Source organism: Cryptomeria japonica, chromosome 10, assembly GCF_030272615.1.
Source record: "Cryptomeria japonica chromosome 10, Sugi_1.0, whole genome shotgun sequence".
NCBI lineage: Eukaryota > Viridiplantae > Streptophyta > Pinopsida > Cupressales > Cupressaceae > Cryptomeria > Cryptomeria japonica.
In genome coordinates, this window is record NC_081414.1 from 388,323,372 (window position 1) to 388,347,486 (window position 24,115).

The 24,115-nt window shown below is 34.8% G+C and overlaps 1 pseudogene; it reads right to left on the reverse strand.

Moving 5' to 3' along the window:
* Nucleotides 1-489: 489 nt before the first annotated feature.
* LOC131038523 (DNA replication licensing factor MCM4-like) lies at nt 490-23,563 on the reverse strand (annotated as a pseudogene).
* Nucleotides 23,564-24,115: the final 552 nt, after the last annotated feature.

Below are 24,115 nucleotides of genomic sequence, written 5' to 3' on the forward strand. Positions count from 1 at the left end.
TGAAGCTGAGACATGTTGCCATCAATGACAACATATTGAAACCAATCAATTGAATGTCGATTGCCAACAAGTGTTGCATTCTATAGTTTGGTCAACTCCCATTAATCGTCAAATCTACTATCAAATCCTTTCAATTTACTACACATGGTTGAAATGGTACTTTGTTTTTTTTACATTGAGTGGATAAGGATTTTTGGGGCATAAAATTTGTATCAGCTCTCATGGAGTCCATAGGCATACATCTCCTTCATGAGATTGCCTAACTTGTATGGGCTCGAGCATACAACTCTCTCTTTCATAGAGTTTTCCCAAAAATTTAATGGTTCTTACATTTTTATTTTTTTTTATGTCAATTTTTGTCATCAGATTGTACATGGTTGATTTGCATTCCTTCCAACTTCATCATTTTGTTACAAGAGAAAGTGTCCAATGATGTACTACAGAGCATATTAAACAGTTTGTCACAAAACTAAGACATTAGTTTTATGAAATACACTGTTACTAATTATCATATGGGTGATGTACCATCCTTAAAATTCCTTCAGGTTCTCTTAACATTGTCTCCGTGGATTGTAACAAACCCCTCACTCACAAGGTTTCCAATTGCATTACGAATATCATTGAGGTTGACTTCCTTGGATCCCTGTTTGTGCATTTCCTTCAGTAACTTTGTTATATGTGTTGATGGTCCCCCTGCCTACATCTTTTCCATGATAAGAATCCTAACTGATGAAACTGTTGGTATTTTGGTATGGTTTTGTCATTGATGTCAACACCTACTAAACACTTATCAACTCTGGCACTTTGAAGAATCAACAACATTCACCGGCAAGCAAGTGACTTATGCACAGTCACCGATATCTAGTACACTGGCAGGATATAATGATCCTCGACACTTGGAAGGGCATGGAAAACACTTGGTTATGTTGAAGACATCGTGTGAACACCTTGTGTTGGAGTTTTGTTAATTGGCATATTCATATTTGCATATTTGTTGTTACCGACAAATAGGTCCAGATTATACACCGATAGGTTTATCTTTTCCAGATCAGCATGCCATGCTATGAAGATGACTTATTATTGTTGTAAATACATTAAGTCAACATGGTGAATAGGTTATTGCATTGGGTATCAATTGATTTGTATAACGATTTTATTGTATTATCCTTTAGAGCCGACCTACTAAAATTGGTCTTATGGTATGGTATAAATGAAAGATCTTATTTGTAAGATCGAATGTGGAATTTGAAAAAGGATTGTGTGAAGGTATATGCAAAAATAAGCAGAGCTATACACGCAGACATCATTTGAAGTTGAAGGAGGGTTTTTGTGAAGACAATCAGAACTACACCGGTATTGAATCCAGCATATGAAGATGCTATTTTGAGGAGTACATTCTTATTGGATTTAACCATCCAATTGTAGTCAGTGTGACTCCCATTTTATGTTTGAGCAGTGAGCTCTAGGCGCTTAACCTTTCTACATGTGTAGACCCCATTTGTATACACTTACTATCTGTAGTAATATCATCTAATTGTGGGTAAGGTTTTCCATTGTGTTTTTTCCCCTTACAGGGTTTCCACATACAAATATTGGTGTTATGTGTTGTGGTTGACTTTGTCTTTTTGTTTCATGCATTAATCTTTATCGATATTGCAATTATTTGATAAAATTGTCCACCGGTATAACAGACTGTTTCACCGATAGTAAGCAGAAAGTTGATTAAGTTGTTTTTGGTTTAAATTTATTTGCCAACTGATTCACCCCCCCCTCTTAGTTGTCTTCGGGACCTAACAATTGGTATCAGAGCCTAGTCCTCTTTTTGCAGAAGTTTAACAGCTTGAGGAGATCAAATGTCTACTAACTATTTCAGGAAGGATAGTCCTAAGCTTGATGGAACCAACTATGGCATATGGAAGATCAGAATGGATACATATCTAAACTGGATTGGAAAGGACATCTGGGATGTTACAAAGAATGGTTATACTGCTCCTACTCCTGGTCAGCCTAATCCACCTACATTGGGAAAAGATGAAGAAAATGATTGCAAAGCAAGAGAAGCACTTTTGAGCACATTAACAGATCAACAAATCATGGGACTATCAGATAGTCTACTGCTAAAGCTATTTGGGATCATTTGGAAACACTAAATGAAGGAGATTCCACAGTCAAGATTGCAAAACTTGAAAGCTTCCGGGTTAGGTATAAACATCTAAAAATGGAAGAAGATGAAAGGATTTCTGCTTTTATGGAAAGAGTAATGAAATTGTTTTGGGTATTAAATATTGTGGAGGAACTTTAAGTGAAGATGAAATTGTTTCAAAATTTTTAAGAGGATTTCCACCGGCATATAAAATGAAGGTTACTGCTACAAATGAGTTAAGAACAATGCCTAATACATCAGTAACTAGGGATACATTGATTGGAAAACTTTCAGCTTTTGAAATTGAGGAATTTGGTCCTGTTGCTACTATAAAGATAGATTTAGTTTTTAAAGCATCAACACATTTGCATCATCATTTGACAAATCTGATTGGAAAGCCTTTTATGCAAGAGAACTTGAAGAAAGCGGGAAAGAAAATGAAGAACTTAAAGAACTTGAAGCACTATTTGCAAGGAAAATGCCTAAAGGTCCAGTTGTAAGTATGAAGGTAAAGCACCCTTTAAATGTTTCAACTGCAATAAGATTGGTCATATGGCTTCAAGATGCCCTGATAGACATGCTAGACTAAGAGAAGAAGCTAGAAGAACATACAAGCCTAACCTTGAATATCAAAGATACAGATTTAAGAAGAATAAAGACAAATCTTGTTACATTGCTGATGAAGGTGTGACTGATGATTTTGATGAGGATCCGATAGACAATGGATGGGTTTTTGTTTCTATAACAGAAGATCAATCGACACCTACTGCTCAACTGGTAGAACATGCCTTGGCAGCTAAAGTTGAAGTAAAGGATGAGTGGATCATTGATTCAAGATGCTCGCATCATATGATAGGAGATAAAAGTAAATTCTTGAACTTTCAAGAATACAATGGAGGCTTAGTAAGAATTGGAGATGATAAAGCTTGTTTGATCAAAGGTAAGGGTACAATATCTCTTGATGGTAAGCATAATAATAACAATGTTTACTATGTTGAAGGTTTAAAGCATAATCTTTTGAGTGTTGGTCAATTAGTTGAGAAAGGATTTCAGTTACAATTCAAAAATGGAAAATGCAAAATCATGAATAGAACTGGTTTGGAATTTGCAACCGGTAATCAGACTAGAGGTAATATATTTCATTTGAATAATAGTGAAAAGACATGCTTGATTGCACATATTGATGAAAGTTGGCTATGGCATAAAAGACTTTGTCATGTAAACTTTGATTGCATAGTAAAAGTCAATACTACTAAGGTAGTTAGAGATTTACCTAAAATTGTCAAACCTAACAATACAGTATGTAAGGAATGTCAATTTGGAAAACAAGTTAGAGCTAGTTTCAAAAGTATTCCAGAAAAATCCAATAATGTTCTTGATTTAATTCACATTGATTTATGTGGTCTAGCTAGAACTAAAAGCTTACAAGGTGATAGACATTTCATGTTAATCATTGATGACTATTCTAGAATGTGTTGGGTTACTTTTCTCAGAGAAAAATCAGAAGCACTTGGAAAGTTCAAACTATTCAAAGCAATGGTAGAAAATGAAACCGGTAAGAAAATCAAATGTTTAAGATCAGATCAAGGAGGAGAATTTACATCTAAGGAATTTAATACATTTTGTGAAGTGAATGGAATCAGAAGACAATTATCAGCACCTCAGACACCATAGCAGAATGGAGTTGTTGAAAGGAAAAATAGAACTATCCTAGATGCAACTAGAAGTATGTTATCAGAAGCAAACCTACCACATGCATATTGGAGAGAGGCAGTAAGTACAATGGTCTATACATTCAACAAAGTTCACATCAAAGGTGAAACCGGTAAGACCCCTCATGAACTATGGTTTTGTATTACTCCTACTCTTAAATATTTCAGAATATTTGGAAGCAAATGTTATATCAAAAGAGATGAGTATATTGGAAAATTTGATCCTAGAAGTGATGAAGGAATATTTCTTGGTTATTCATCTAAGAGCAAGGCATATAGATGTTTTAACAAAAGATTGCAGAAAATTGTTAAGAGTACAAATGTAAAGATTGATGAACAATTCAGAGGAACTTCAAGGTATATAGACTCTGAACCGGCAACAAAAATCTTGACAAATGAACCTACACTGAATCCACCGGTACAGAATGAAGATCCAGTTACACCGGTATCATCTGAAAATTCCATAGTAACTGAGGAACAACAACAAACAAAGATATCCCGGTATGTAAGACTGAATCATTTTGAAGATCAGATAATTGGAAACAAGTACAAAGGAGTTATGACAAGAGGAAGATTGGCAAATGAAGAGGTATGTCTTATTTCTCAAATTGAACCATCATCTGTTAATGAGGCATGTGAAGATAAATATTGGACTAAAGCTATGGAAGAAGAATTAGAACAAATTGAGAAGAATAACACTTGGACATTAGTTCCCCGGCCTAAAGATAAAAATATAATTGGAACCAAATGGATATTTATAAACAAACTTAATGAAGATGGTAAGGTTATCAGAAATAAAGCAAGACTAGTGTGTAAGGGTTATTCTCAGAAAGAAGGAATTGATTACAATGAAACCTTTGCACCGGTAGCTAGAATTGAGGTAGTCAAATTATTTTTGGCTTTTGCAGCACACAAGAACTACAAAGTATATCAAATGGATATTAAATGTGCATTTTTGAATGGAGATCTTGGAGAAGAAGTTTACATTGAACAACCTGATGGATTTTATTTGATAGATAACAAAGATATGGTTTGCAGGTTAAGAAAAGCTTTGTATGGATTAAAGCAAGCTCCAAGAGCTTGGTATGCAAGATTGGATAAGTATCTTTTGAAAATTGGTTTTTCTAAAGGTAATGCTGACAACAACTTATACTATAAAGTGACTAATGATGACATCTTAGTTATAGAAGTTTTTATTGATGATATAATTTTTGGAGGAGAAGATGGATTGTGTAAAGACTTTTCTATTAAAATGCAACAAGAATTTGAAATGTCTATGATTGGAGAAATAAAATTCTTTTTAGGATTGTAGATTTCACAAATTGACAAAGGTATATTCTTGAGTCAATCCAAGTACTTAAAAGAGTTACTAAAGAAATTTGGAATGGAGAACTATAAACTGGTAAGCACACCTATGACTACAAATGACAAACTATCACTAAGGGATGAATCTACACCTGTTAATCCAACTAGATACAAATCTATGATAGGAGGTTTATTTTATTTGACACAAACTAGACCTGATATTATGAATGCAGTATGTATTGTTTCAAGTTTTCAGAGTAATCCTAGAGAAAATCATGAATCAGCAGTAAAATTGATTTTCCGGTACTTACAAAGAACTATAAATCTTGGATTATGGTATCCTAGAGATGAAAACTTTGAATTATGTGCATACACAGATGCAAATTGGGCAGGAGATGTGGATGATAGAAAAAGCACCATTGGCGGAGCATTTTTCTTGGAAGCAGACTAGTTTCTTGGCTGAGTAAGAAACAAAGTTGTACATCTTTATCAACAACAGAATTAGAATATGTTGTAGCAACAACTAACTGTACATAGGTATTATGGCTTAAGAAAATGTTGAAAGACATAAAGGTAAAATGCAAGGAACCTATTACTATCTATTGTGATAACACTGCAGCAATTGATATATCTAAGAATCTGGTATTACATTCTAAAACCAAACATGTTTCTATCAAACTGAATTTTCTAATGGAAAATGTTGAAGCAAAAGAGATAAAACTAGTTTATGTGAATACTAAAGAGCAGATTGCAGATATCTTCACTAAACCTCTGCCTAAGAAGACTTTTGAATATCTCAGAGACCAGCTTGGAGTCATACCCCCACCGGTAGAATCTTAGGAAGTTGATGTTGGTCATCAACCGACAGAATTAATAGAGAAATATTTTACTTCGGCTTTGATGAGGAAGCTACTTCTCAAGGGGAGTAGTTGGTATACTAAATTGATTGGTATTTTGTATATGAACTTGGCTTGGTAATAACTTTGGCATTTGATCTCAAAGGAGGAGAGATTGGTATGGAAAAACACAAGGAAAACACATGTTGCTCCCAGGGGGAGAGATTGTTATTTGGGAGAGATTATTACTCTCTGTATTTGTATTTTGATTTCTGGTTATGATCTCTTTTTGGGAGATTGTTGGTTTTTGGTATTTGGCATTTCTGTTTTGGCACTTTGATGGTTTTTCCATCTTGTGTTGCCATCAATGCAAAAGGGGGAGATTGTTGGTATTTTGGTATGGTTTTGTCATTGATGTCAACACCTACTAAACACTTATCAACTCTGGCACTTTGAAGAATCAACAACATTCACCGACAAGCAAGTGACTTATGCACAGTCACGGGTATCTAGTACACTGGCAGGATATAATGATCACCGACACTTGGAAGGGCATGGAAAACACTTGGTTATGTTGAAGACATCGTGTGAACACCTTGTCTTGGAGTTTTGTTAATTGGCATATTCGTATTTGCATATTTGTTGTTACCAGCAAGTAGGTCCAGGTTATACTCCGACACGTTTATCTTTTCCAGATCAGCATGACACGCTATGAAGATGACTTATTATTGTTGTAAATGCATTAAGTCGACATGGTGAATTAGTTATTGCATCAGGTATCAATTGATTTGTAAAATTATTTTATTGTATTATCCTTTAGAGCCAACCTACTAAAGTTGGTCTTAGGGTATGGTATAAATGTAAGATCTTATTTGTAAGATTGAATGTGGAATGCGAAAAAGGATTGTGTGAAGGTATATGCAAAAATAAGCAGAGCTATACACACAGATATCATTTGAAGTTGAAGTAGGGTTTTTGTGAAGACAATCAGAACTACACCAGTACTGAATCCAACATATGACGATGCTATTTTGAGCAGTACATTCTTATTGGATTTAACCATCCAATTGTAGTTAGTGTGACTCCCATTTTGTGTTTGAGAAATGAGCTCTAGGCGCTTGGCCTTTCTGCATGTGTAGACCCCATTTGTATACACTTACTATCTGCAGTAGTATCATCTGATTGTGGGTAAGGTTTCCCACTGTGGTTTTTCCCCTTACAAGGTTTCCACGTACAAATATTGGTGTTATGTGTTGTGGTTGACTTTGTCTTTTTGTTTCATACATTAATCTTTACTAGTATTGCAATTATCTGATAAAACTGTCCACCGGTATAACAAACTATTTCACCGATACTAAGCATAAAGTTGATTAAGTATTTTTTGGTTTAAATTTATTTGACAACTGATTCACCCCCCCCTCTTAGTTGTCTCTGGGACCTAACAGAAACAAGATTGGCTCATCTTATTCTTTAACAGAAACTCCCGTAGTGATGAGATCCATGTCAATGGTCCTAGTTGAATGATCGATGGTAGATTGTTGAAGTGCAACTTCAAGTAGGCGAAATGCTTCTACCACATCACACCTTTCGACCCACTCAGAGAATTGAATGCGGGCTAGTCCTTCACTAATTCTTATCAACCTTCCAATTTGACGAGGTGTTGTTGTGATAACCCTTTTTCTATTGTTAGGGAAGTTGCCCTTCCTACACATTTCAACATAACCACGGATTAGATCATTTGCATCCTCATCAGATATTTTAGGATGTATATGTTGTCTTGCATAAGTGATATATGAAGTGAGGGTTGGGAGGTCCAATGCACCTAGTGTTTGGTCCTCAGGATCATCATAATGCAATGCAACAAGATGCCTTGCAAGGCATCGATCTGTTTGTTCATCAACTTTATCAAGCACTAGGTATATTAGATCAAACGTAGGAAGCAATTTTGGAGGAATTTGGATATTATCAATAACTGAAAGTCTAGGGTTGTAGCGTGAATCTCTAGGATTGACATAAGCTAAAACTGATGTCCTTGCATTAAGAAATGCTATGATCCCAACCTTTGCAATTGACACTGTTTTCTATTCCATAACCTCGTGTAACATGCTACAAGCATTATTTGACATCTTTTCAAACTCGTCTATGCAACAAATACCCCTATCACTCAATACCAGTGCTCCACTTTCTAGAACTATTTTACTAGTTTCAAGATCCTTTGATACATAAGAAGTCAAACCAACTGCATAACTTCCATGACCACTTGTATAAATGCCTCGAGGAGCCAACTTATGCACATACTAAAGTACAATTTTTTTTACATTGAGTGGGTAAGGATTTTTGGGGCAGAAAATTTGTATAAGCTCTCATGGAGTCCATAGGAATACCTCTCGTTCACAAGATTGCCTAACTTGTATGGGCTCAGACATACAACTCTCTCTTTCATAGAGTTTGCTCAAAAATTTTATGGTTCTTACATTTTTTTTTTGATGTCAAATTTTGTCATTAGATTGTTCAACCACGCTTTGCATTCCTTCCAACTTCAGCATTTTGTTACAAGAGAAAGTACCCAACGATGTACTACAGAGCATAAACACGTATAGTCAAATTAGTTATTAAAGTAAGATTCATACAATGAGATAGTGTTGAAAATATATTTATGTAGGGTGCCTTATAGCGGTTCTCCCTATTCAACGCTATCTTGTAGGGTGCCTTAAGGTTCCGATTTTACAAATTTGTAATGTCCCCTAAGGTAAATGATGAAATAAGGTTCTGATTTTAGATGTTGATCGGATTTTGGAAGCAAAGACCTTTAACCTCTATTGATTTGCAGCTGCAAATAGAATAAGAAGATACCAATAATTATATTAAGGGTTTATCATATAAACAAGTATAGTCAAATTAGTTATCGAAGAAAGATTCATACAATGAGATAGTGGTGAAAATATATTTATGTAGGGTGCCTTATAACAGTTCTCCCTATTCAACTCTTAAGTCCTTGCTGGCAAGATACTCATTAGATTTTGGTCAAAAGATAAATTCATCCAAATCCAAGGTATACATCCTTAACTCTAATTGTCTTGTAAAAGCTAATATTACTAGGGTCCTACGCTTCCAATGATAGATTTACCTTGAAAGCACTTTGGCATTCCTTTCTTCATGGTTCAAAACAAACCTTCAGACTATCAGAAATTCATTCAAACCTTAAAAAGTAGGATCTCTAATTGGAAAGGCAAATGGTTATCAATGGCATCTAGAATACAAAAGATAAAATCAGCTCTTGACACCATTTCCAATTGTTACATGGTTGTTTTGAAAGCTCCTAAATCAGTAGTCTCAAAATTAGAGAGTTATCATAAATTTAATTTGGAAAGTAAATCTAGATAAAAGAAAAAAATCCGTCTAATCTCATTAACAAACATAATTTTAGATAAGTCTAAAAGTGGATTGGGTATTCAAAACATCTCAGTAATATATTTATCTCTAGGTACAAAATTGATTTAGCACATGTACAATAAGCCTCATGCCAAATCCTGTAAATTTATGCAAAGAAAATACCTTTATTCTTCTAATCCAAGAAATAAGTTTACAGTTTCTAATCCTTGATTTTATTATTATTATTTATTATTAAATTATTAAATTATATTTCAAAGTAGGGACATTACAGTCCGCCCTTCCCAAATTTTCTTGTCCTCAAGCAATGTTGATTTTAATTTTCTCAAACAAAGGTGAGAAGCATGACACGTCTATGACCTTCATATCCCCTTTGGTTCACTCTTGTTATTCTCATTATCTAGAATAACTAAAAATATAGAGACAAACACAAAGTATACACTTGAAAATACAAAGCATACACATGGATATATGAAGAGGCAAAGCATACACAGAGTATACACATGAATATACGTATTGTTAGACCCTTCTTATTGGTTATAATTCATTCATTATCATATTTCTTGGAAATAAAATATTGATCAATAATTTGTATTGTATTGCTTGGGATAAAAATATTGATCGATAATGTGTGCACTGTCCCATTAAAGTTTATGATGCAATTTCACAAACCCACTTTATTCCTCCTTCTGAAATGGTGAAATTTTTGCCAATTCCAAAGTGGTAGTTGATGCCCTTTGCGAAATAGCATCGAGTTTGCTATTTCACAATCCTCACTTTTGTCTTTAGACTACGCGAAACAGTGAAAGATTCGCCATTTAACATCCTTTATTTTTTGACTCTTACAAAATCAACATCTGATGATGTTGTTGTATGTGCGACAATATTTTTGTTGAACTGGCATGCTCCACATCGTTACAATTGCAACAAACCACTTAAATATCTAATGAAGTTATTGTATGTGCGACGATTTTTTGTCGTAATTACCAATATTTTGTGTTGATTGTTTGTCACAAGACTAACGAAATTTTCGTCGATATTCTGATGAAAATCGCTCACATTTTTTTTGTGACATCGTGGGACACCACTTTGTCAAGAGTTCAATGAAAAATAGGAACGTTAGACAAGTGAGTAAATTTTGTTGGGTATTTCATCGATAATCCAACAATAGTTCATCGAAATTTCAACAAACATGCATTGAAAATTGGTGCCAAATACAGTAGTGTTCCAATGGCATTAGGATTCATGGATGGATATGAATGATATGTAGAGTTCATGTGGGTAGTGTTATCACTCAAATTACATTCGTAATGTGCAAGCTGAAAGCTCAAGCAATTTGGTGACACATGGGATAATTCTCAGGCCTGTGGGTTGCCTATAGTGAGAATTAACCTCCAGATGAAGGGCTGGCTCCCTATGAATAACTCTAAATTCTTTATCAAGAAAAAGGATAGAAACTAAAATGATTTTTGCAAATGCTAAACTAAGGTGATGCACCAATATGATATCTCAAAATTACAGAAATACACTCCTAAAACATCAATCTGCACAAATGAACTTCTGGTTCACAACACATAAATATTTTGTGCAAAGGATTTCAACTCAGGAAATTGAAAGGAAAGAAGACTTTCACAATCAACCAAATGAATCAAATAATCACAATGCACAACCTGTGATTTACAAATAAGACAGAAACCTTAAAGGTTATTTAGACAATAACACAATAAACTAACTCTCAATCATGAATAAAAAATGAACTCAAAAGATATAAGGCATAAGTTGATGATTTTATTCAAAATTCTATCATAAAACTGCAACAGGAGCTACAAGAATGTATTCTCTGCAAAAACCAACAAGAGAATAATCAAGAACTACTGAAAAAAAGATAAAACTTTTTCACTTTATACAAAAAACCTTCCAAAAGGCAAAGGAAAGATGACTCCAAATCAATTGAAGATGAACCCCCACTAAAAATATCCTCTCTAAAGATTGATCCTCGAGGAGAAACAAAAAGCCACCAAAATAGGCTTCAAATCATGCAAAAATGTGGGTAACTCAGATTAAACTCTTAGTCAACTAAAGGTTGACCCATGTGGCACTCAAACTCAAGTCTTATCACCTCAAAATCATGAGAAAAATTCATGTAAATCTGCACTCAAGCTCAAATCTGACCCCAAACTACATGATGACTTCTCCTCATGATGAGTTTGATATTTTAGCATGTATGCATACTAGGAAGATTTTTAAAGTAAATATCTAAGACACATTCATAATAAACACTAAGTGGATTCATAATTTATCCAACTTAGATATTTATTTTACAATTTTTTTATTTTGTGTCTACATGCTAAAGACCGAACTCAAAGTGCTTATTAGGATGCTAATGTTAATTATCTTCACACACACACACACACATAAGGATATAGATATTACAAATATTCCTATATATGTGTGTGAAAATAATTAATAATAATAATTATTAATTACTATACTAATATTGGCACATGATTTGTTGTTTTATTTGCCAATATTAATATATTAATTAATAATTCGCATATGTAGGGTAAAAAAGCATCTTTTACAAAGTTTTAAGTCTTAAAGATGTAAGGGTTTTAGAGTCACCCCACGACTGAGTCATCATATATGCAAAAGTTTATTCTCTTAAAAAAAACTTAAGTGAAGTAAAGGGTTTTCAAACCCTAAAATCATCCATTCAAACACTTCCTTTCAAGAAGCTTCACGAGAAGCCTGGCCGCCATGCTTGGAGAAGTAGTGGTTCCATTGGCTGTCTGGGCTCGAACAGGTTGCGAGGCTGGAGTTTGCAAGAGTTAATAACAGTTACTGGCTCCTCTTTGACAAGTACCCTATACATTGCATCTTTTAGTGCTATGTTTTGTTGTTCATGCAATAACTTTCGGTTTCCTTTGTGCTTTTCTGAGAAAATGAGTGTGCAAATGGCACGATATGCATATAGATCTGTATTTTCTTGATTTTTGGGTTTCTTATGAAAGAACTGATCCTTCTCTGTTTGTTTCTCCTTCGAACCCTAAAAAGCATTTGGGGTTTTTTTTTTATCTCAAAGTGGTATTATATTTTTCTTACTTCTGATCAACACATTTAGAGGCCACTTCATGGTTGAAGCACTGAATTTTTGGCATTTCATTGTATAAAAACCCGATAAGGGTTACAACTTGATTCCCTTTCTATTGCTTCTTTGTGAGATACATGAGCGAAAACCCATGAAGGAAAATAAAAGTTCCTGGTTTTATTTTGTTTTTCTCAGGAACCCTAAGGCCGAACCTCATGGCCAAAAGTTGTAATTACAAAATATTGGGTTTGAAAAACTCCAAAATGTATATCGGCTATGATCATTCTATGGAATTCTTACACAACTATAGTCACCTTTCATTTTTAATGATTGTATTTCTCACACACAAAAAATACAACATCTAACTTGCACCTTGTCATTGTCTCATCATATTTTGACATTAATCTGGAAAAAAAATGCAAATAGAAAAGCTTTATTCTGCCATAGATGCCTGAAGCTCACTGTAACATATATATTTGCAGATGTACAGTGTTGTTTTAGCTTTACTGTTCTCAATGTATGCATATTTGAATGTTGTATATGCTGCACTTTTGTCCTTCCTGTCACATTTTGGACAATGATATTCTTTTATTACACTTTTTGTCACATTTTTGATAGTGATATGTTGTATTGTTGTTACCACTCACATGACAACATTAGTGGTATTTAGGCATGGGCTATCACTTCTTCAATGTTGCACACACTGACATTGAATGCTCAGTCTTGTACTTGTTATCAAAGTAACTTATATTCTCCTGTAGCTGTGCATTTTTTGTGTTTTCCTATCACATTTTGACAGTGACATGTGTATTGAAAATCATTGCATCATATCCGTTTGTAGTTGTTTACTGCTACATTTCTATTCCTCCTTTCACATTTTGGACAGTGATATTCTTATATTGCACTTTCTATCACATTTTGGACAGTGATATTCTTATATTGTATCTCCTTGTCTCTATATTACTTGCACGCTGAGCTCAAACCTTGTGAGAGCCCATTTTATCCCACATGCATAATTCATAAATTAGCATCAAGACTTTTCTTATGCCTGCACAGTGAACAAACATATTAGCAAAAACCTAATGAAGCTAAAAGCTTCAAAGAACTTGAACTCCTTATTTTCATTCTGATCTTGATGACTAAACACTTAATGGATGCCTCTGATGACTGTATGTGATATATTTAATTGTGATGTAGAAGTGCAGATTGCATTTGTTTCATCATTGCTTGGAGTTTTCTCTAACCTTTTCTCTTTTATTCATTTTTGTAGAACTAGGAGAACCTGGAGCTGCCCTCTTTGAGACGTTCAACCATACCTAAAGGAAGACAAAAATTCAGATATCATCACGTAGGCAATGATGGAACACTTCCCTTCTGTCTTTTTCATTACAGTTAGCTATACCATTTACATTTATCAAATGTATTCTTTACTTGTTTCATGCATCATGAATCAAATGAGGCTAATCCCACAACTTATGTGGGACTCTACATTATGAATACAAATACCAAATTTATGCAAATGTAGAATAATCCTTTGTTTTATGTATTTACACAAAAACTAAAAATAATATATGTAATCAAACTTAGATCAATGATGTTCAATAGAACATTTGTGTACCTTTTCAATATGAATGAATGCAATTCAGCTCTACCTATTTGAGTCGTGATGAAAATGGGCAACGAGTAGGTTTTTGGAAGGTTCTCAAGGATGTGTGCCTTTGTTGATCTTGACTTATGATAAGGTTAGTAGATTGAAAGCTAGGGGTAAAATGGATAGGAGATGGAGGGATATAGGGACCCAAGATAGATGAAAGGTTTGAAGGCTTTAATTTTGGTAGATAGGGACCCAAAATAGATTTGGATGATCCAAAAGGTGTGCATTTGGATTTAATTGGAGAAATGTAGGATTTATGAGGGATACCAAAATATTGAGAGTGAGAAATGTATCCATTATAATCATTGAGATTTTCTTTTATATCAGGGAGTTCTAATATACCTTTTTCTTAGACATCTAACCCTTTTCTTTGATAATGCATGCTTTGGAAGATTTTTTTAACAAAGGGTTTCTTCTTACTTTTGATTCTAGAGGCAAGTCCATTTTGAGGTTGAGGTGGCTTGCAAGGAATGATAGGATCATGTGAGGGATTTATAAGCATGATGGGCTATGGATGGACTCTTGAGGTAAACATGGAGAATTATGACAATGGAATAAAGGGATAATTTGATATTGACATGGAAGTGGACCATTGGATAGAGTAGGATGGGTGTTTGACTCTTCATTTTGAATAGGATCATTTGACAAGGTGGAAGAGGCATCATGATATTTCTTAGGAAGTGGATTAGGAATAGGATTTGGAATGATGCTTTTCTCTTGAGATGGAAGGGGATCATTTTGGAAGAAATGGAAAGGTATAAGGGGATCATCGTGGGATTATAGGGAGGTAGGATATTTTTCAACCATTGGATGGGATTGGAGAGTTTTGGTGTCTTGATCTTGATCTATGATAGGACTTGTTTCTTTATTTTTCAGATTATCCTCTTGATATGGAGCCACTTATAAGGAAGGGGTAGTATTTTTTATATGCATGGGGGATTCTTGGAAGGTACTCATGTTTTTGCATGATGGGGAAGCATTTTTTATGGGGCCTTCTAGAGTGGGTATGATTGGAATTGGAGTGCATGATGGAATAGGATCTAAGATATCTGAATTGTATAAAGGATTTGTATGAAAAAATAGATTATCCTAGATTTGTACCGTTGATAGCCCTTGAGGGTCAACATGAGAAGTTTCATCATTAGGTTCATTGTTTGAGGGATGTGTTATGGATTGTTGTTGAGAAGCCTTACAAGATGGAGACATCATGGAAGAGATGGAGGCTACATATGGGCCATCACTAGACATGGGTTCATAATTTTGATCATTCTTGGTAATGACATCTATTTTCTCCTTAGGTGAATCATTAAGATCTTGAATTTCAATAACACCATTATCAAGGAGGTCTTGAATTTTAAGTTTTAATTCCATGCACTTTAAAGTCTTATGTTTGTTATTTCTACGATATGCACAATAATTACTCAAAAATTCACATCTCCATGTGGTCTTGTTAGGAAATATGATAAGATTGTGCTCAAGAATCTCTTTCAAAAATGACTCAATAGATTGCCCCAAAGGTGTAAACTTTCTATCTAGGGGATACTTGGAAGAAATTACTTGTTGTATTGGTGAAAGAGTTATGTGATCTTTCTTGAGGTTTGGCTTTTGATTTTAAATTACTTGTTGTTCCACCTTATATAGTTATTTTAGCATTCCTTGAAGTTTGTCACTCTTTCTATCATGAATTTTTCTCTCAAGAGGGGTCATTGATGGTTTTTATAGACTTGAATGTCATATATTTCTCTCTTGAGATCTTGAATTTGTTGAGATAAGGTAGCCATGGAGATTTATGATAGTTCTGATCTTTGACCTAAAGTTTATAGATATGGTAATGAATGAGACTCAAGGTATGATGCAAACCCTAAAGTGAAAAGGGGGAACTGTATGATATGAGTGAGTAGGATGTAACTAAGGATCAATGCAAATATTAAGGTGCAAAATATGTGAGATTGGGATATGATAAGGATCAATGCAAAAATATAATCTATGTGATATGATTGGGATGGGAATGTGCTAAAGGATTGATGCAAAATGAGATCTATATGATAGGAAAGTGATGTGAAACCAAACCCTAAATGACATATGAGGATGAATGATGTTTGATGCAAGGAATAAGGATAATCTAGATCTAAAAATATTTGCAATGTGATGTTTGACTTGTGCTATGATGGATAGACACAAGGATAAGTGATCAAAGAGAGGGCATGCTATGATAGGAGATGATGAACTCCAAGCGGAATACCAACTCAAAGACATTGATAGGTTCCCTAACTAAAGGAAGATGCACCTCAAGTGATAAGGGTGATTAATAATCAAAAGTTGATGTCAAACCTAAGACAAGAAATCCTAAGTGCAAGCAATGCTTTTTCTTTTTTTTATTAGTTTTTTTGGATTTGGTATGCAAGTACTAAGGATATGAATAAATGAAATGCTAGGACCAATGATGAAATTAGCTAAGACACTTATGCAAGATTTAATGTTTTGTCTTAAAGGAATGACGAAAGTATGCAAGAGGTGGGGTTATGTCCTAAAGGGTTGGTGGAAGTATATGCAAGACTTTAGGTATACCCTAATGAAGGTGTGTGAGGATCAAGGGTGTGTCCTAAGAAAATGATGTAAGGCTAAGAAAATATTATGGGTATGATCCAAGGGAATGATGCAAGGGTATAACCTAATGGTGGTATGCAAATGTTTGACCTAAGGGTTCTATGCAAAAGTTTGACTTAATGGTGGAACCTAAGGATATGATGCAAGGATAAGACCTAAAGGAAGTATGCAAGTGTATGATCTAAGGGTGGTATGCAAGGTCCTATGATGAATAATGATGAACAGTAAGTACCAAACCAATACTGAGAGGGGGGGTGAGTGAATCAGTGTAGATAAAAACTTTCCCTCAACTAGTTTGACTGCAAAGACTGCACTTAACTGGTAAACCATAACACTGGTCTAAATCAGGGCACTACTGGTTACACACAGTGAGAGCATGAATAGCATAAACCATTAAACACTTAGATCTCTACACAATCTACTATCTCATTTCCACTTCACCCTTATGCATAAATAGGTAATATATCATTAGAAATATAATGACTGCCAGTTCAACATACTTTACCACTTAACAAAAAATATCAAAGCATCACATGAAAAGCATCACACATGGCACACTGATTTTTTCACGTGGAAACCCCTATGGGAAAAACCACGATGGGGATGAATACCCACAAGCTATTCTTTGAACTCTTTTGAAGTCTGCTCTGTTAGGAGCCTAGTCCGGTTAAAGACTTTACAATAGGTTCTGCTAGGAACGGATCCTGCTAGGGATCACCCAGTTAAGGGATGGCTAAATACCCGGTTAAAGGTTAGAACCCTTTTAAAGGTTACCTCGCAAGAGGATTTGAATAACTCATTGAATTGAGTCACCCTGTTAAAGGATTTACACAAAAGCCTGTTAAAGCTACCTGGTTAAGGGATTTTCCAACTGCTGAAATGGTTAGAAGTCAACAGGTAATACACTGATCTGATAATAGCACACAATGCCAAGGCAGATCCACTTTAGCTCCTTTTCTTCTGCAATCACACTCTGTAGGTATCAAAACACTTCTCCAATCTGGCAAGAATCAAGTATCTCTTCACTTGGATACACACATAATATTTGCCAACAACTTCAAAATGAAAAACATCAACAACCTTATAGGAAACATATAGGCCGGTAGCATAAACCCTAAACCCTAAACATTTAAGTTTAACAATTCAGTCGGTTCAATGCTGACCGTTAATCACACTGCATCAAATACAATAGTCTTGAACAGATCTCAAGATGTTCTCCAACATTCATTCTTTGCTGCTTCAGGAAGCTGATAACTCATCACAGGCTCTCCACCGTTTACAGAGACTTCGCACATTCCTGAGGTAGATAGGATCAATCTCCATGCAAGATCCTCAAGGAAATCCTTCATGCGCACAAGACTGACGTGGCAACACTATTTGGTCTTCATTACAATGCTAACTCATCACAAGATGTCATTGGTTGAATCACACAAGCTTGGAATGCATCAACCGGAAACCCTGAAGCTGAGACTACCAACTGATAGTCATGCCAAATGAAACCCCGATACAAAACTTCCATATACTGGTTCTCATTCCAACATATCGGTTCACCTTGAACAAACATACCACTTCACTTCTTCACATTTACTGGTTTACATCATCATACCGGTTCTATTGCCATTTAGCTTACTACAATATGCCGGTTCATACTTCAGCATATTGACATCAATGACAACATACACTATCATCATGTCATCATGCTCTGCACATATGCCAACATCCTAAATGTGTGATGATGCAACTATGCAAGAACCTAAAAGATTAGAACTAGAAAATGATGTCTCATGAGATTTATAATGCTTGTTTTGAGAACACATGTTCAATGTTTCAATGACAATTTTGTTTTGCAAGGTGTCAGTTTCATGTGTGGTGTTGATTGTGAAATGTTCTTGTTAGTTTTGCACACACTCAGAAAACACGACAAATAGAATGTTTGTTTGATTTTGAAATGAAATAAAAGCACATTCAAGCGCAAATCCTAAGGTTGGTCAGGGCAATACTTGTTGAATCCATTTGCAATAGAATACCACATTCAGTTGGATAGTTAGAAGCTTGGTAGCATTGGCTCTACTCCACGACACTCACTTCTCAAGCATACCAAGCTTCGAATTTCGTAGGTCATCACTTCCCAAGAAATTTACTATCTCAAATTGGATGGCACATGAGGGGTTTCTTCGGCATGCACGTATCACAATGCCAGAGTCAACAAGTAGAAGGTTTTTTGGCAAATCTAAACACAAGGGGTTGTAGTCAAGGCAACAGTATGAGTGCCATAATCAACAACATTTTCCACTTCATTAAAGGAGGCCTCCTAGCCTATAGAGGTTACACTCTAGGTAAGTACACAAAGTTAAGTCCCACTTAGGGGGAAGTGCATGCATTGGAAAGCGTGCCACTGGGAATGGGGCCCTATTTAAAAACATAATGAGGGTCTGTTATTTAAGTAAAAAACAAAACGTGGCACCATTTTCTTAAATTTTGAAAATAGAGCCTGTCATTTGCATCGGGTATTGGTTCAGGAAAGGCATGGAATGCCCAACCCTTAGCCTTGGACTTGCAAGTACAAGGTTGTATCAATGACATGGTGAAATACTAACTTCTGACATATGTTTGATGCCCATTATCATACAATTTTTTAACAAAATTAAAACCCATTTTAGATTACACCGTGTAGATTCCAAATATGTAATTTTTTTAAAGATTTGATTATTCTTTATATTTTTCAATTAATTTGTACTCAATCTAGTCCATTAACTTGAAATGTCAATTTATCTTGTTTATTTAATAACTTTTCTGTTTTTACATTTTTTGAAAAATAAATTATATGTCATCAATCTACACAAAAAAATTCAATTTAAAAAAAAAATTCAAAAAATGATAAGTTTAGGTCAAATTATGTGTGTCATACACGACAAGTTTTTAAAATGACAATTAGGGCCCATAAAAAATTAATTAAATTTTTTTTAAAAAAAATTACAAAAAATATGCTCATCAATCTTTATAGTATGTCACAAATCATTTCCCAAGAGGGTTTGAAAAAAATGGGCCGTACACGTGCATGGTATGGTCCTGAAACATGCATTTTTAAAAAGTGGTTTTTTAGAAATCCCTTTTGAAAGTCAATTTCAATTATCGGGTATTAAAATAAATTACATATTTGGAAAATAGACTCCAAGGGCTATATTTTGTATACTGACTTTTTTCAAGATTCAATCTCTAAGTGCTTCAAATTTTTAGCTCAAACGTGGCAAAATCCAAAAATCAGGGAAAGCACTTCCACTTTTTGGCCAAAAAGTGAACTCAACTTCTTGCACTGACCCCTTTACAAGTTTTTACATGCCACACAGGCTTTGAGGGAGACATGATGCCATTATGGAAACATATAACACTCATCGCTTGCAACTTTCGTCACAAACACATTTGTTTATAGTGGCTTGGAAGGGCTTGACTTTAGCCTATTGCCACTTGGGTCGTTCCCTCTCACCGAGCCTTAAGGGCTTCTTAGGAGGCAGACCCTCTAAAAGGCAAAACAAAAAGAGCCTATTGCTCAAGACATTGGTTTATTTTAAAGCACCAATTGAAGTGTTCGCTAAACTAACAGACAATCGGTTCCAAAATCAAGTCTTCATCAAACGTCCTACATCAAACAACATCCATAGTTTTAGGATATGATCTTCGACACATGAGAGGGATGCAAGATTAGCTTGAAAATAAAAAAGACAACAAATAAACTTAATAACAAAAACTCACACTACTAATGCACTAACAAGACTCGAACAAACAAGATAATAACAACAAGACTAATGAAAACAATAAAAAACTAACCAAGACAAACTCACTAAAATCAAAATGCTAACACACTTAACAAAAAAAATGCTAACTAATGCTATTGAAACCAAAAACACTAACTATAAAATCAATCTAAATTAATACAAAATAATCTAAATCTTAACTTAATCTAAATTAACAAATAGAAATCTAAAAATTAATCCAAACAAATCTAAACTTAACCTAAATTAACAATCTAAACCAAGAACTAATTTAAAAAAAAAACAAATAAAAACAAATTAAAAAAAACTAATAAAAAACAAAAACCACATATAAAAACGAAAACTACTTTTTAAGGAAAGAACAAAAAACCAAATCCTAAAAAAGTTTATTCCAGAATCATTACCTTTCAATTTTAGAGAAGAATGGAATACGTGGGGATAATTTTTAGATTTTGAATTTAAAGACAAGGCAAATGAATTCATTTCACCAAGCACATGCAGCGATAAAAAGAGGGGCGTTGTAGGTTTCTGAAAATGTTTTCCCTTTATAAGTAGACTTGCAACATTTTTAAGAGACTTGAAAGGCATACATGCATGCAAAACGTAGTCTCTTAAATATGTTTTAATAAAATAAGCTATGATGGATGGATACAAAAGATATCGATCCATCATATCAATGAGATGATGAACAAAATGATCAAATAGAAAAATAGAATGCAAAAGGAAAGATTCAAAAATGCAAGTATGCAAATGATAGAGACATTTGCCAGGCTTAGACATGAGAAGGAGCAAGGTATTTATAGATGTTCTCAGGGGTGGATCCAATATTAGAGTGAATGTGAGATAAAAGATTAGCTCGGAGGTGTTGGTCCCACATGCATAGATAAGTGTAATAGATAGAGGTGATATATTATAAATAAGGGATGATGTGGATATGAGAGGGGTTTGAGAAAATGGTTTTATTTAAAATAAATAAAATGGATTATATGTTATTAAATGGATGAATAATAGAATATATATTGATTTTAATGAATAATGATGAAATATAATAATATTTTGAATAATATAAAATAATGGATGATATGGATATTATATTGGAAAATAAGATTATTAAAGAATGGATCCACCTTGATGATGATTAGAAAATTGAGATTTTGATAAAAGGACACTTTTTAATGAAATTTTTTATGGGTCTACAACCACGTTTTACATCCATTTTCTCATTGATTTAAACATTAGGTCAATTACCTTATTGGTCTCATCCAATGAAGAAGGTTGCAAGTGTTCTTGCTTATCGATTTTAATGGTCTAAGAGTACTCTACATCATGAGTGGTGCAGCCATGATCCGGTGGGTCCTCAAAGACAACTGACCAAGTCATGTAGTAAGAGTAACACAACGGAAGCAACATTAAAACATTGAAAGATTACATAATTAGATCATAATATCATCTTAGAACCTCCGGTAACCAACCGGTTATCATCATACATTCATCATAGAAAATCCAATAATCAACCGATTACATGCAGGCTAACATGCCATATTACAATCCATCTGGAACTCTCAGAGTCTTCTAAATCTCTAATCATGAATCTAGAATCTCACACTGATCGACTGCCCTACAGATGATCACATAATACCATATATATACCCTCCAAAACATATTCGGGTTGGTCACAAAAGATTACATTCACCAAGACTAGAAAATGAAATGTGTAAATAGGTCGGCCCCAAGAATGAAAGGAAATTCTCTGGAAAAGAACCACCAAGAAGTGCAGATCAACAAGAAGGTCAGCCAAGGACTTAGGAACATCAGGCAAGACCCCAAATAGATCCACACAACAAGAAACTACTCTGGAAAAGAAGAAATCTCCAACCGGTAAGCCCAAAACTGCTCCAGAACCCATAAACAGTCAAACCGGAAGCAATATCTTGCCGGAAAAGAATCCAAATGATCTGAGAATATGGAATTAAGAACAAGAACCAGCCTGGAAACCAAAAATATGATCTGCAATGAAAAGCAAGCAACTACTAGAATATACCAATAGGAACACACAAAACTGCACATTGAACTGAACAAGAACTAAACAAAAGGAAATATTTTTGGTTGATGCAAGATTGCTCAAAGATCGGGGATGTTCCTACATCAGACACCCCAGGTAGAAAGAGATGTTCCATGAGAGGCAACTCATGAACATCGAAAAGGACTCGGGATATAGACTCAATGCTCATTTTTTATCCAAACATCTTCCTTATCTGCAAACCTCAACCGGATTCTCTAACTCCCGAATCTTTTTATTTCTCTTCCCTTGCTTCAGATCTGCACACTATCTCTACTTATTGCTCTCTTTCTTCTACAACTCTTATTTGTTTCTGCAACAAGACTTCATCTGGTTCACTATCACAACCTTACTGCCATATGGTTCCATCTATCTATCAAACTTATCTATCAAATCCTTTTGAAAATTCATGCCACCTTCCGAAATAACCTCTGCAACTAGTTTCTCAGCACTGCAAATTTTCTCAAGACTTAGATTCTTCACCTCATTCTCTTTCTCCTTCGAACAATCCAATGTGAACTTTTTCCCATCCTTCTCAATAGTGATTAGGTTTCTTCTATAGTCATAGATAGCTCCTCTATCAAACTACCAAGGTCTTCCCCAAAAAACATGACAAGTACTCATAGATACAACATCACACAAGACCTCATCCCTAAAAGGTCCAATATTAAAACTCACCAAACACTGCTCCTTTACTTCTAACTTTTGATCATCTTGTAACCAACTTACCTTGTAAGGACAAGGGTGCTTAAGCCTCTTCAATCCAATCTTCACTACCATATCCTCAGATACCAAATTGTCACTACTCCCACTATCCACAATAACATTGCAACACTTGCCACCTGATTTGCACATAGTCCAGAAAAGACTCCTTCTCTGAGTAGGTCTAATATCTTCATTTCTCTGCTCCATCATGAGCCATGACTCTTCTGAACATAAGGGATTCTCCTTGCTCTGGTGCACATTCAATTCTGGTAACTTCAGCTTCTTGATCCTCATTTGCCACACAACTTCTTGCCATTCCCTGCTTACATTCATAAACTCTATGTCCGTTTTCTCCACACTTGAAACATCTACCCAAAAATTCTCTGCTGATACTACCGCTCCCTTTCCTTTATGTTTTCTGATCCGGTTCTTTATTCCACTTAGGTTTTGAATCTTCTTCAACATTCTACTTCTTTGTATTGCCACTCATCCATCCTTTGCATCTCTCCTTCCCTCTAGGGTTATTATGTTGTCTTCTTCTCACCTTCTCCTCAGCCTTCAAAGCATACTGGTAAGCTTCCTCAATTATGGAAATCTTCAACATACTCATCTCATATTGAATGTTAAATGCAAGTCCATTTATGTACCTCACCACCTTTTCTCTATCCATCTCTCTATGTCTAGATCTGATCATCACATTGTAGAATTCCTTGGTATACTCTTTCACACATGTTTCTCTGCTTCAGGTTCTACAACTTCTTGAACAATTCCAACTCATAGTCTCCTGATATGAACTTAGTCTTCAATCTTGCTACCATCTGTCTCCACTGGGTGATCTTCATTTCA